The following is a 13,854-nucleotide window of genomic DNA, read 5'->3' on the forward strand; positions in this document are numbered from 1 at the left end:
GCCAAATTACATTTGGTTATCAACATGCATTATATCTGCTGTCAATTAGCTGTTATCTAACACCTGTGAAATGACTTAACTCCTTCGGTGTGTTGTGAGATCTGTCCCCGACCAGCACACCACTCAGCTTGCATCAGTTTGCAAAGATCCAGGCAATTTTGTCACACTTATTTTTTTACTAGCACTCATTACGGCTAAAGGTCAGTTGTGTTTCCATTGTAAGCCTAGGGATAACGGCATGATCTGGCAAACTCTTTCTCGTGTAAAGTTAACAGGACTATTTGCATAAAAATCCTTACTTGAGTAATTTGCAGGATCACACCTTTAAAACCCTAGCCTTAGGAGTAAGGCAAAAGCTGGAACCTGGAACAGCAATCTTCCAAAGCTGTATTTTATCAGAGAAAACGATGAAAATTTAATGAGGAGAAAAAAGATACTTAATGGCTGTAGGTAGTGTAATTTCAGCCATAAAAATGGGATCGTCTTGTAAGGCACTGTGCTGTGGCCTTTCAAATCAATGCTAACACTGATAACAGCCTCAGTGGTGGGAGGGTGAAGGTCTACAAGCTGTCGAGCAGAAGTCCCAGCCTGGTGGCATGTGGAAGGTCCATAACTCAGCCTGATGGACTGCTTAGGTGAGTGACTGGGGCTTCGTCCTCCACAAAATCTGTGCTTGGCTGCAAAGTCTTTGCATGATTGTCTTTTACAAACGAACGCGGTGAAACCCAACTAAAATGCGTGATGGCCTTGGAACCAGGGCCAAAGCTCCTTGCATCTCAGGAGGGTTTTCATATGCTCTCACAGCAAACACTCCAAGTGTCTCACCAGCTCGGTTGTTTATAATTCAGGAGACTCCCTGGGCTCAAAGCTGCTAGCCTTGAAGATCTGTTTACATTTTAAAATATATTCTAAAGTTGAAGCTGTGGGACAATTAAGAGAAGTTAGGTAGGCCAAACAACAAAAAAGGAATCAAAAAAGTTCTTTAGTAAGTCTTGGGTGAATATTTCCACATATTTTCTTGAATGGCCCAAGTGACACATTCTAGCCTTCATATCCCAGGTTACACCTGAGAAAGGCAGCAGCACTTTCCATCCACAGATGGATTTGGCCCTTGGAGAGGAAATATTAGTCCTGGACAAAAGCACTGCTTTATTTTCCCAGTGTACCAAAATTAGAGAACCCCCTGGTGCTAAATAATTTTGTTCTGCCTCGCTGTGAAAATTCCCAGTGTTCAACAGCCCTCCACAAGTTCTCATTTTATCCCCGTAGTGCAGTGCTCCTGTGGTTATATGTCAGCTGCAGCAGTGGTAAACATGTACACACTACTCATTTAAGAGCTTTTAAAAGACTTCTTACTGTGCCCAGAAATTACACCTGTGCTTTTTTACTTACCCATGCTGTCGCCTTTGTTTCTCGGGCTATATTAAGCCTTTTTTTTTCCTCCCCTTTGAAAGAGTGGGAGAGTATAAACATCTTTAAGTTCTGGCTTTCTCTCCACCAAAAAAGTTGTGCAGAGAGCCAGAGCCAGTGAATCTGAACAGAGGGAAAAAGGAGGGCTGCGTTGAAGTAGGGCTGGCAGAAGACATCTGCCCCTCCCAAAGACACTTGACTTTTCAGGAGCTCCATGCTGCTAGCTGAAATCCTTGGCAGCTGCAGTGCTTAACTTCTCTGACACAGAGACCTGTGATATTCAGACTGTGCCTTCTATATCTAGAGACGATGGAGAGAGACAGAGCACAGGGCACTCTGCGGAGCTGCAGTGGCTGCAGGGAAGGTATATGCAAGGGTGCAATGAGGCATTGGCCTCTAATGAACTTTTCCGTCATAGGGGAATCTTTTAATGTTGAAGATGATTAGTTAGAAACACGAATGAGAGGAGATGTGGTAAGTAGCATAAAATGCCATATCTGAAAGATTGTTCGATCTGTTTGCATTACACTGCTAGAATAAGGGAACTGAAATAGAGGTTCTGCTAACAGCAGTGGTCAAATTCTCCACTGGTCTCATTTGTCCAAGATTTTATGTGGGAACTCCAACTGAAACAAAAGGACCAAAAAAAAAAAAAAAAAAAAAGGCTCTTGAAGTAAAGCGGTGGTGTAGGGCAAATTTGGCACTTCTTGTCTTATAGTGACACAAGTGCTAATAGTGAATTTTCACTCCCCCATCACACCCAACTCGTCCTTGAGGACATGAATACATTTTTCTTCGTGCTGCCACTAAGGCTCACACATAGCTGTTCTCTATAACCCTAACTGGATCCTCGTAAGATCCTTCAAGACAAAAATGTCCATTATTAATTAAAGAAATGGTCCTGTTTTTTCTAGCACTGCTTGGATACTTGGTTCAGAGCATAATTTAACATACTTCAGGCAGGAAAACTTGTGACTGAACTTTAAAGTTCACTGAGTTAATCTGATCCAGCCCATCCCAGTGGCTCTCCTGTAAGAGTCCCCGAACATATGTGGTGGTGGTGTTTGCTGTCTGTTCTAGATCCCAGCCTCAGCAAGCTACCATCTTCCATAGATTTTTATGTATTTTTTTTAATGGGGATGGATCTAACTTTTTCCCACTGTGTGCCCAGTTTGCAAAGGCTTCCTTGGGTTTTACTGTTAAACATTTTTTACATGCCTTCGTCAAGAACCTACTCCAATACAATTAAAAATAATAAAGCTCTTGCTCTGTATTTCACAAATATTAGAATAATGCCTTGAAAACAGCTGCAATAATTACGTTTACTTGTTAAGAAATGCCTTCTGAACCCCACCTCCATGCATTGCAGCTTTCGAACCTCTGACTGCTCATGCTGGAAGTTATCAGCACATCTCCTCTTGAGCTCAGATTCTGCTTCTCCACGCTGCAAGTGAAATTATCTCTGTATGTCTGCACCCATAAAGTGAAGTGCACTTGTGCTTCCAACTTCCACAGAGTGTCAGACAGTTAGTTGTGGTACTGCTCCTATTAACGCCTGCAATTAGCACTGACAAAAGTGCTGTTCCACGGCTCCCTGAAACTGCTTTTCTTTGATTGGTATTTTAGAAAATCCCAGTGCAGTTTAATATCTCCCTGGTAGTCGTGTTTCAACAGAACAGTGAAGTTAGTGAGGCATGACAGTGCTCTTTTTTTCTAAACCTATACTGAACATCCTTAATCAAGCTTTGCTTTTTTAAAAATAATGGGTCTAATTCTCTTTAGGCGTACAGTGTATTCATGCTTGTGTAATTCCATCAGGCCATATCCTCAGCTCCTGTAAGCTGGCAGAGCTCGTTTGATTTCACTTAAATTCCAGGAAGATTGGTAATAGTTGAAGATTTGGGCTGCTGATTTCCAGGCTATTCCTGATACATTCCAGTTTGAGAAGATAATGTGTCCCAAGTTTTGTTTTCTCTGTGTGTGTGTTTTGCTTTGTTCTGTTTTTGCCATTAGATCCATTAAAATAATTCCACACTCTCTACCTCATTTACATCAAACATTGCACAAAATACATCCAAGCTACTGTTTGTGGGGTTTTGTGTTTTTTTTGTTGTTGTTGTTTGTTTGTTTGTTTTTGATTTCTGGGGTGTTGAGCTCTCTCCATTCCTGTTAATCCTGATATAAAGCTCTATAAACTCACAAACCCAGCAGCTCCTGGAAGCATCGACTCATCTCCCTAAAGGACCATTAGGAGAGCCAGGCCAATTTTTTGTTTTGTGTTGGTTGTTTTTGTTTGTTTTCTATGTTTTGTTGTAGTTTTCTAAATTAGATATCGTCTGCCAATCTGGAGACATATGATGACATGCAGCCATGACTAGATTACTATGTCTGGAGAATTTCCAGGAGGAACACATGTAGATGCTTCAGCATCTCTCTGCCACAGCCCAACAGAGACAGCATCCTCAGCCTCTTCACTTACAGGGTCCTGAAATGAAGTAGCTGTGTTGTGTTTTTCTCTTTTCCTTCATTCATTCCTGTGTTCAGTAATCATACGTCTGCAGGTAGCAGCCAGCATCTATGGCTCTGGGGCTAGCAACAGGCAGGTAACAAAAGTGAAGAGGACAGAGTCAGTTTGTTCATTCTTGGTGTTGTCAAATTTGTCTTTAGTAAGATCCTGGTCAATCTGAAATGCAAGAAAGATGTGAACCAAGAAAGAAATGTGTTGAAGGGCTGCTGGTTGCAAGTCTGTTCCCAGGATCAGAGAGCACATATTTATACTGTTGGTGCAGTAGCTTGTCTGATATTGGACTGACGTTTAAATTAGGTACAGACTTGGTGATAACTCTGGTTCCACCTGGGACTTCTGAGTGCAGTGCAGGGCAAAAAAATAATGATGTCTGTAGCAGTAGATAGAGATGTTGTTACTAACTTTGGTACAGCAATGGGTAAAACATTACACAGGCTGACAGATGAGAGATTTTGTTGGCTTCAGATGCAAGAATAAGGAAAACAAGACTTGAAATTAACTTCTTTTGATACAAACTGTCACACAGGAAGCTTCCAAACACCTGTAAAATCACTATGTGATTCCCACTGGTGGCTGCACCCAGTACTTCAACATAGAGATATGAACTGTGGCAGCTGAGCTGTAGCTCTTCAATAAGCTTTTGATAAACTTGGATTTGTACAGACCATGAATTTATAGTGTGCAAACTTTTTCAGAAGGAACTCACCTAATTGTTGGTCTTGCATTCAGAGACATAACTTGTGGTCTATATTGTACCACGCTGGCCATACATTCCTGCAAAAAGTACCAAGATACCAGCCAATATATCTCTGGGACTTCCACATAATGATCTTCCATAGAGGGAATCACTTCAGCACTCTGACACTGAACGCTGTAAAATCAGTTGCCACAAAATGCTTCATTCTTCCCAGTTGTCCTTTGATGTCTTCATTGTCCAGAGCCTCCAGAAACAGGATATTTCTCTAATTCAATTAAAACACACTTAGCTTTCTAAGTTCTTCATTTCTGTATTGTGTTTGGGGCTTGGCTGCACAAGTCAGAAGAATTTCATTTCATCCCTTTTGGAGGACATACCCTGGCATTTCAAATGTCTCCCTTCGTGTAGGATTATTGCCATCATTTATCAGACGGTATAGGCTGTACATTTGATGGTATGAATCCTTGCTCCTGACCCTGCCAATGACACTAATAGAGAGAACACCACACTTTTGTGCAGTTGTTTCCTCTTGAATGCTATTCAGCCTCTGATAATGATTCGGATGAGTAAATCGGCACAATTTTGTGGAGGGCTGGACTTCTGCCAGTTGTGACTTGCTGATTTTTCAAGCATTTACAATACTGATGTTTTTCTCCCCCAGCACTAAGCCTTTTCCAGGAGGACTCCAGCCCTGGAGAGGACAGCTGAGTCCCTGCTGACACCCCCACCCTGCCATTCCCCGCTTTGGGGACAGTATGAGAGAGAGAAGGGCTCAAACCAACACCTATCAACTGTGGAAAAGCTGACAGCATCTTCCCTCCATCCTCTTCCCAAAGCTTTCGTTTCCCCATAATGTTAAGAGATGGTTTTGCTATTATTTTCAATGTGGTTGCTAACCTACATAAGAGCAGGACCAACTATGACTATAAACTCATGACCACTTTTTAGTTAGCTTCAGCTCGATTTAGATATTACATCCTGAGGTGTAAGTCAGAACTGAGTTACACTGAAATAAAACTAGCTTGTGTTAGAGGGGAAAAAAGAAAAAAAAAAAAAAAAAAGGCTCAGATAGGTCTAAATTGCCCTGCTGCTCACCAAAGTGCTCATCAGAGCTCCTTTCCAGGAGGGCAGGAATTCTCCAGGGCATTAACTGTTTTCTGTTGTGAATAGGATATATCCGCTGAAATTTGGTGGATTTCAATATGCTGGTTCATGAAATCAAGTGCAGAAGGACAGTGCCCTCCCTCTGCCCACAGTACATGGCGGTTGAACTCATAGAAATAAGAGTTCTTGAAAAACGCATGGTGAATCTACATAATTAAAAATCTTTCCTGCTGGGGGTTAATGATTTGGGTAGATTAACTTGATAATGTAATGTGAAATGTCGAAATCAAGAGTGTGCATCCTGAATACTGGTGCAGCTCTGCAATGGGAGACAATTCTAAGTAAATAACCAGAGAAAGTATTTTGCAATTGAATTAAAGATGTTTCCAAACTACTGTACTTTGCTATAAAAAACCATCATCTTGAAAAGTCAAGTTTCATTTATTTTAATTAGTGCTGTCATGAAGTATTCCATTTGGCACACACTGACTAGCAAGCCCTTTTCCAGACACCAATTTGAAATGTGTGCATCAGAAAAATCATTGCAGCTTGTTCATGTGGTGTCTTCTGGGCCAGTCCTCAGGTAGCTGGGATCAGCCTCACCCCACCCAGGTCATTGCAGCACCGTGATTGGAATCAGGTGGAAGCAGAGGCTTTCTTCCCCTGGATCTGCCTCCTGAGAGGTGATGGAAAGGCTGCTGACATCAGTTGGAAGATTCCTGCTGTCTTCAAAAAAAATCCAGGCTCAAAGCTGTGTGTGCCGGGCTGAATCTCCACTCCCTGTCACCGTTCTCACGCTCGAGTTATTTAACAGGAGAGGGATTGGTATCAAATTGATGGGAAGCCAAAGTGGTCTTGATCCTCCTCGGAGACTTACTGTTGAATTGCATTATATATAAGCAGAGAAGCTTTTTTATTATTAATGGGATAGAAAATCAGAACTATCAAGGAAAATTATATAACTTCTATTAAGATTGACGAGTTGGGGCTAAGTCCACATATTTGCAACAAGAATGTTCTCTGCAACTCCTGGAAAAGTGCTTTGTCCTCCTGAGGGAAGACCTCGCCTGGAAAAAATGTCAAGGGAAATGCCACGAACCCCTCCTGGGGCAGCATCCCATCCTGGCGGGCTGTTGGGTGGGCAATGGCCACATACCTGTGGGCACCTGGCTGCCGTGGGGGGTGGTCTGCACCAGGGTGCTCAATGTGAGGCTGCCAGGAGCTGACCTCCCCTGTGGTCCTTTGCTTAAATTCCCCTCTCTGTTGTCTGACTTGTTTTCAGATCTGCCAAGTATTGCAGTTACTTCCGCATGTCCAATGAGGGGATTATTTCGCAGGCTTAAATCTCACTCCTAAAAAAAAAGAAAGTACACTGATAAATACCTGTTGTCTACATGGGGAGGCTGGTAAGGAATAAGCCGAAGCGTTAGTGTGAAGGGCACTGTCAATTCTGTAGCAATGCCTCTTATTTCACAGGGCTAACGTCACATCCAGAGTGCTCAAAGCAGTCTTTGTGCGGCACAAGGTATCCTCTGGGGAGCGAGTGAGGAGTAGCTATTCTGAGCTGTCCCCTTATTTAGGTAAGCCACATACATAAAATCTGATTATTCCCTTTTAATTTCATCCTATTGCTCATAGCTAAAGCCCCTTGTTCAGCCTTAATTTATCCCTTCTCTCTGTTAACACCCTTCAAACATTTCCAGGCTCTTTCCCCTTCCTCACCGTTTAGCCACGCTTTAATCTCACCTATTTATTCATTCATCATAAATCAATCTCTCCTGCCCCCTAATCAGCTCAGCACCACTGCTCTGCTCAGAGCTTCCTCTGGTTTGCAGGCTGCTGGTGAGCAGGACGGGGAGCCCAGCAGCAGCACCACGCAGGATGGTGCTGAGCATCCACCCCACAGTGCTTGCTCTCCCCTTGCTGCCCCTCCTGCACTCCTCTCACCTCCGAATGCAAAACCCAGGGTTGTTTTCTTCCTGCTGGCAGCCTCACATATCTTTTCTCCATTACTGTCATTTCGGAAGGTTTCGAATACGGGCATCACAGAATGGCTTTGTCTGGATAATAATAATTTTAATTTCCTCATTCAGAAGCTCCTCTTATCTTCTACCTGCGCGTAACTGATTGAGTGATAAGGACATTCCCTCTTTCCTTCTCACCTTATAATAAGCACCAGTACATCTCTGCCAGTTTGAAACTCAGCAAGTGTGCACTCTGCACCTTCAAGTGGGTCATAATCCAAACATTATATGGCTGAAAGCATTCGAGTGCTTAAAGGATGCTCAGCTTTTTCCCTGCTCCCCAGGGGTAACACACACAGACGTACTCGGCAGCAGGTCCCTCCCCTGCATCTTGTACAGCAGCAGCATGACCTCTAAACAGTCTCCATCTACACAGACTCCTGCGTCTGATTTCCTCTCCACTGTTAATCTGAGGTCTTTGTGAAAGCTACTGCTGTTAGGTTGCCTTTTGCTGGTGTTATTCCCATGCTGAATGTTTCTAACACTCTCAGCAACTTTCATCTTGGCACCCCAGAGTCAGCTCTGTAGCCCCTTTACTTTGAATTATGCCAACCTACAAAATCATCCCTTCAGGTATGTCTGTATCTTTCTTTGTGTTGGCATTCAGTAGAGGTGATGGGTGGGCTGGCGCCCGGCTTAGGCACACAGGAGCAAACAGTGTCAGATTTGAAGCCTAGAGGTTTATTTTGCCAGCAGGCAATGGGGAGCGCATGGCTGGAGGCAGGGGTACGTGTTGCAGGGACTGCTCTGAACAGAGCTTCAAGCACTCGACCACCCACAGAGGTGGCAAGCTGTACTGGGTGATTGCTCTGGTCTGTCCTAGTCCTGTGTTTTTACCCTTTCCCACCTTGATTTGCTTATGTTTTGCCCCATTCTGACTCTCCCACACATCAGAGTTCACATCACGGCGGTGCTCCTGCCCAGGTTCTCCCTGCCCTCTGCCTCCAGCGCCAGCCCTCCCGGCCCCGTTAGCTCAGCTCCCTCCCTGCCCACCTCACTTTCCGCTTAGTTTAATGGAGTGAAATCCTGATGAAGTCAGAAACAACTACTGCTGCTGCTGTTTCCCCAGTTTCTCACACAAATCTGAAAAATGGACGGGATCGGAGGCTCCTACCCTGCACTTAAAATGAGCCTTTTCTCCGGGTGTTAGTATCACTGTCTTCTTCTGCACCAGGGTTGTATGAGCTGATTTCATTTTTTCCTCAGCAAAGATGGACTGAACTATTCATGGCAATGTCAGAGATCAGAGGGAGAAGGAAAGAGCTAAAACGAGTGGGGAGCAGAACCGGGGCAGTGGGAAGGAGGCTTGGTGATAAAAGAAATTAGTGAGATGACAGCAAGACGAGCTGTGATCTAAGCCCTCCCCATACCTTGTGTTTTTATTTGTACACTCAAAACATATTTCAGGAATTGAGAGTGTTTTCTCCTTTCTGGAGATCTATTTTGTCATTACTTTAGCTGACGGCAGCTGCGGAGAATGAAACACTTTGGTTAGCCTCAAACACCTGGCTAAGTTTCCCTAGGTTGAAGCACAGCGATGTTTTATTACAGCTGACACCAATTGAGGCAAATGGACAAAAGTGAGCATTTTGATTTGGGATCCATGAAAGAAAGGGATAAGTGAAGTGAATTTGGACTCGCCGGACGAAGGAAGGGGTAGGTAACTTTCATGAAGAGGTTTATCTTATCAACACCATTTGCTTTGGGGATGACGCTTTTTACAAGCAATTCTGCAGCTCCTGCAAAGCTGTTGTGCCAGGGTCAGTGTTTGGTACTGCCTCTGTCCCTGGGGTTTCACAATGCAGCCAAGGTCATGGGAAACTGGGGTTACAGGGCGGGGGGGGAAGAAACGGAGAAGCTGTCCATCACAAATGGTTGAGCACTTGTGAGTCTGGCCCCAAAAGGATTAAATTACGGTATGTTTGCTCTGAGAAGGCACCACAACAGGTCATTGTCCCATCACACTAACTAGCACACAGTGACAGAAAGTCACCATGAATATACTATCCAAAGGTTAAGAGAAATAAACCCTGTCCATTCAGCAGGTCCAACCCCAGCCCCTGTTGCTCTAAATCACCTCAGAACATCCTCGCGAGGCATTGAGCCCCTGGAAAACATTACAAGGCATCAATGATCAGCTTCGATGGACAGCCACAACAGCACGATAACAGCCCTTCGGCCATCGAGGCATCCTTAAAGGCATCACTGGGCAGGGGATTTTTAAAACAAGATGTGATGTGTTAGAGGCTGAACTCAGTTTTATGGCAGCAAAGCCCCTGCCATCAGAGGAGCAACCCCAGATTAACATCGGTGGGAATCAGCCCTGCAGCACCGACAGGGAGCTACAATGGGGCTGGAGCAAGCATCTGTGTTGACTTGCTCGTGTGAAGAGGAGCGGGAAATGTTTGCAATGAAATGTGAAACTGTTTGAAATTCACAGTTTGTCACAGCCCATTGTGAATTCAAAAACAGGCCTTTTTTTCAAAGGAATTTTTTGTGATGGCATATTAAGAAAAAACAGGCCACTTTCTAGTAAAAATGGCGAGGGAAGCAAGCCTGCTCCTGAGCAATGCTTTGATAATATGAGCCCATTTTCCATGGCTTTGGCATTATAAATACAGAGAAGTACACACTGTCCAAAATCTGCACAGAAAACAACCGTGCTGTCAAAGCTGTGAACAAAGAGAAATGGGAGAAAAGAGGAGAAACACATTTATATCCTTCTTTAGGAGAACATTACCTAGATATTTGCTTGTGTTTGGGGTATCTCAGGACCTGATCCACATATCTGTGCACTGGGGAAGAAAAGTCCTGAGGGCTACACCCAGGTCACTGTAGGATTCACTGTTCTGACCTAGCATTAAGATGGTTGATTTGTGGCAATGAATTACACAGCTTTTCCTGTTCACTCCTGTGGCATTAATAGCAGCAAAATCAAGTTGCCAGCAATCCCCACGCCTTATGCATCCGGACCAACCCAACATTGCTGTCCTATGGTGACTGGAGTACGGGGATTTGTTTGGGACGATAAAGCAAAACCTTGCTTTGTTTTCCTGCTGTCCTAAATTTCACCCAAGTAGCTCTGCCTCGGCGCTTTGAACTTTGCATAACTCTTTAAAATGATAATGGGGGGGAAAAAATAAAGGAAAAAAAAAAAAAGCTTTTTTTTTCTTTTTTTGTCCCAAAAGCAGGAGAGGGCCTTGCTGGAGCTTAACCCCTGAGCCCCCCGGGCAGTGTGGGGCAGGGGATGCGGGAGGCACAGGGGCACTCCTCTGGTCATGCCGGTGTTTGCGTGACTTAACAGTGACATCCAGCGGTCACCGAGCTCCGCTGCCTTGTCCCGGTGCAAGCCCAGCCAGACCTCGGAGCATCAAATCGTCTCCAAATCATCCCGGTTTTTCGTCGGTTTTATAACCCCCACGTGTTTGCAGTATCGAGAATATTGTTCATAATTAAGCCGCGATAAACATAAACATAAATCAAAACCCTGTTAAACATTGAATCACAGAAACTTTTCCTTCTAGTGGTTATTGCCTTAAACAGAAAAATAAGCAGTTTTCATCTCAAGTTTAACATTGCAGACATATTTTCACATGATAATTTGGTTTTCAAAAAAAGTCTAACTGTGAAGTTTAATGATACCACATGAAGCAGCTTGTCAGTTCATATTTATATTCAAATCTGAGCCTTCACAGTTCCCAGTGTGTTTCTTTAGTATTTTGTTGAAGATATTCTGACAGTCTTTCTCAAAACTGTCTCTAGGAGAAGCAGCATGAAAACCTGCAAGGAAACAAAAAGCTTCCTACACTTCTGGCTCAGGATTTTGATGCTCGAGGAGGAGACTTCTATCTGCCACCCACACGCGAGGCTTAGGCTCGGAGGCTCAGACGCTTGGCTGCTGCAGCGCAGCCCTTCTGGCTGTGCCTTTCATGTCCTACGAGTGATGGGCAAAGGACCAGAGGAATCTCCTGAGGTTAAATAAATGGAAATTTGCAGCATGGGAAGCCGCAGCCACCAGCACCTCTGAATCCTCCCATAGAAGTCAGGTGCCAGGCCAGGGGTTCCCCTCTGCCCTTTCAGTCCCCCTTTTCTGGCTGCAAGCCCAGCTGGCTGTGCATAGGCAGAGGAAGAGGAATTTGGCTGCAGGTTTCCTCGTGCTGCTCTCAGCACTGAGATGGATGCATTCTCCAGCCTCCTGCCTTCCAGGACCTGCCTTAGCACAGGTAGCAGAGCCTGAGCCATTACTCATCATCTGCTGCTCAGCGGTGAAGAATGGAGGTCACTTCCCTGCTGACAGGGCTCGGAGAGAGGAGGTCTTTCTCCTGCCCTCGTCCTGGGTGGGGGCACGTCACCCAGCCCAGCCTGGCTGCTTTGCTTAAAGGACTTCTGCCTGCCCAAAAGCCACGTGCACTCCGAATGGCGCCCCTGTTGCTCTCCAAACCCCTTCACCTCCTCAGCTGGTGCAGAAGGAAAAGAGCCAGGTGGAAGCGGTGGATGTGCCTGATAGGACAGGGGCATCCCAACACATGTCTGTGTGAGATACTGAGGGATGGGAAGGAAAAAGCCGGGGCTGAGCCCTGCCTCTCATACACAGATCCTCCTGCCTAGAGCCTCCATGTGAATCCCATGGCTTGTTGGGGAGCTCGGGAGCCTCCTTAGCCCACCCTGCCTGCAGAGGAGCTCACCCGATGTCCCTCTGGTGCTAGCATCAGCCCCACTGCCAGCAGCCAGATGTATTTCTTTGTAATATAAGTCATGGAGGGTCTAAAATGACTGCAGCTGCTATTGCATTAAAAAAAAAAAAAAATGCCTGCTACCTCTGGGGTTTTGACGTTAGATGTTCTTTTCAGTCTCTCCTTAGCTGACAGCTGTGGACATGGTCTCATGTCCACTGCAGAAACAAAAGCAACCTTTAATCCTGGTAAGCCAGCCTGAGCAACCTCCCTCGCAGCCCCTCCTGGTCTGTGGGTGTTCATTTGTCCTGGTTTTCCTCTTTGTCCATGACCTTGGGCAATCCCTTTGCTCCCTCCTGCACTTTGCTGTGTAACAGTGGGTTGGAACTCGCAGAGGTGCAAGCAGTGACACCATGGGCACTGTGCATGGGGGTCTGGGCACCAATCCCCCCCTGCACCCCATGTTCTTGGGCCCACCAGAGCCACCCACCCCTGGGCTGCACGAGCATAGCTGCTGCATCCTGCAGCCCCAACCGCAGGTGCCACGCACTAATTCCTGATCAGCTTTTAATGATCCCAAACCCCTGCACTGGCTCAGGCGACAGCTAAATTTATCCCAAGGTTAGGGTGACTCTGCTGTACCAAAATCTATTTAAAGTCAAAGCAAGCACCTCATAATAACAAGTTATTATACAACTCTAGAGACTAGGCAGCTTCCCATATTCTTTTTTTTTTTTTTTTTAATGTAAAAGGTAACATATTTTCATATTTTGTGTGTGCTAATTGTTGGGAACGCTGTCAGATGGTTCAGCAAATTGAAAATGACAACATCAACCTGTTCAATCCATTAAAATCTCTCCAGGATCGTAAGGGACATTGTCAGCCAAGTAATGCTGGCATCCCCGTGGTAAAGCCATCTTGCTCCTTATTAATGACTGGCTTCAAAAATGAGCAGATTTTCTCATCATGCACAGCTCCATCACAATATCCAGGAGGGTTACAGGCACAAGGTGAGGAAACCCAGAGGTTAAAAGAGAAGACTTTCATCCCAGTGCAGACTTAATGAAGAGAATGGATGAATAAAATTTAAATAGGTCCCAGGCCACCCAGCCAAAATAAAAAGTTGGGAATAGCTTTCTCCTTGTCCAAGGACCAGTGCGGGAGTTTAGAGGGACTATGGTGCCAAATCTGGACCAGCCTTTTAAATAAGAGAAGTAACAATATTTTGAAAAACTCCTGAGTCACATCTTCAGGAGAAGGTAAGGAAAACATCCACCCCAAGCCCACAGTTATTCAGATTGGGCAGTCCTCCTGGGGAGTCAGGTGTTTAATACCTTGACCTGGACCTTAGCTTCTTTGTGCAGAAACACAAGCCAGCTCCAGTCCAAAGAGCTGTAGAGATAAGTTAGTGCAGTGCTA

General features: G+C 44.9%; 1 long non-coding RNA gene across 1 annotated transcript; it reads left to right on the forward strand.

Moving 5' to 3' along the window:
- The first annotated feature begins 317 nt into the window (after window positions 1–317).
- Window positions 318–13,202, forward strand: LOC121076867. Its single transcript, XR_005823767.1, has 3 exons — window positions 318–635; window positions 9,314–9,418; window positions 11,525–13,202. It is a non-coding gene; the product is annotated as an uncharacterized LOC121076867 (long non-coding RNA).
- Window positions 13,203–13,854: the final 652 nt, after the last annotated feature.

Source organism: Cygnus olor, chromosome 12 (assembly GCF_009769625.2).
Source record: "Cygnus olor isolate bCygOlo1 chromosome 12, bCygOlo1.pri.v2, whole genome shotgun sequence".
Lineage (NCBI taxonomy): Eukaryota > Metazoa > Chordata > Aves > Anseriformes > Anatidae > Cygnus > Cygnus olor.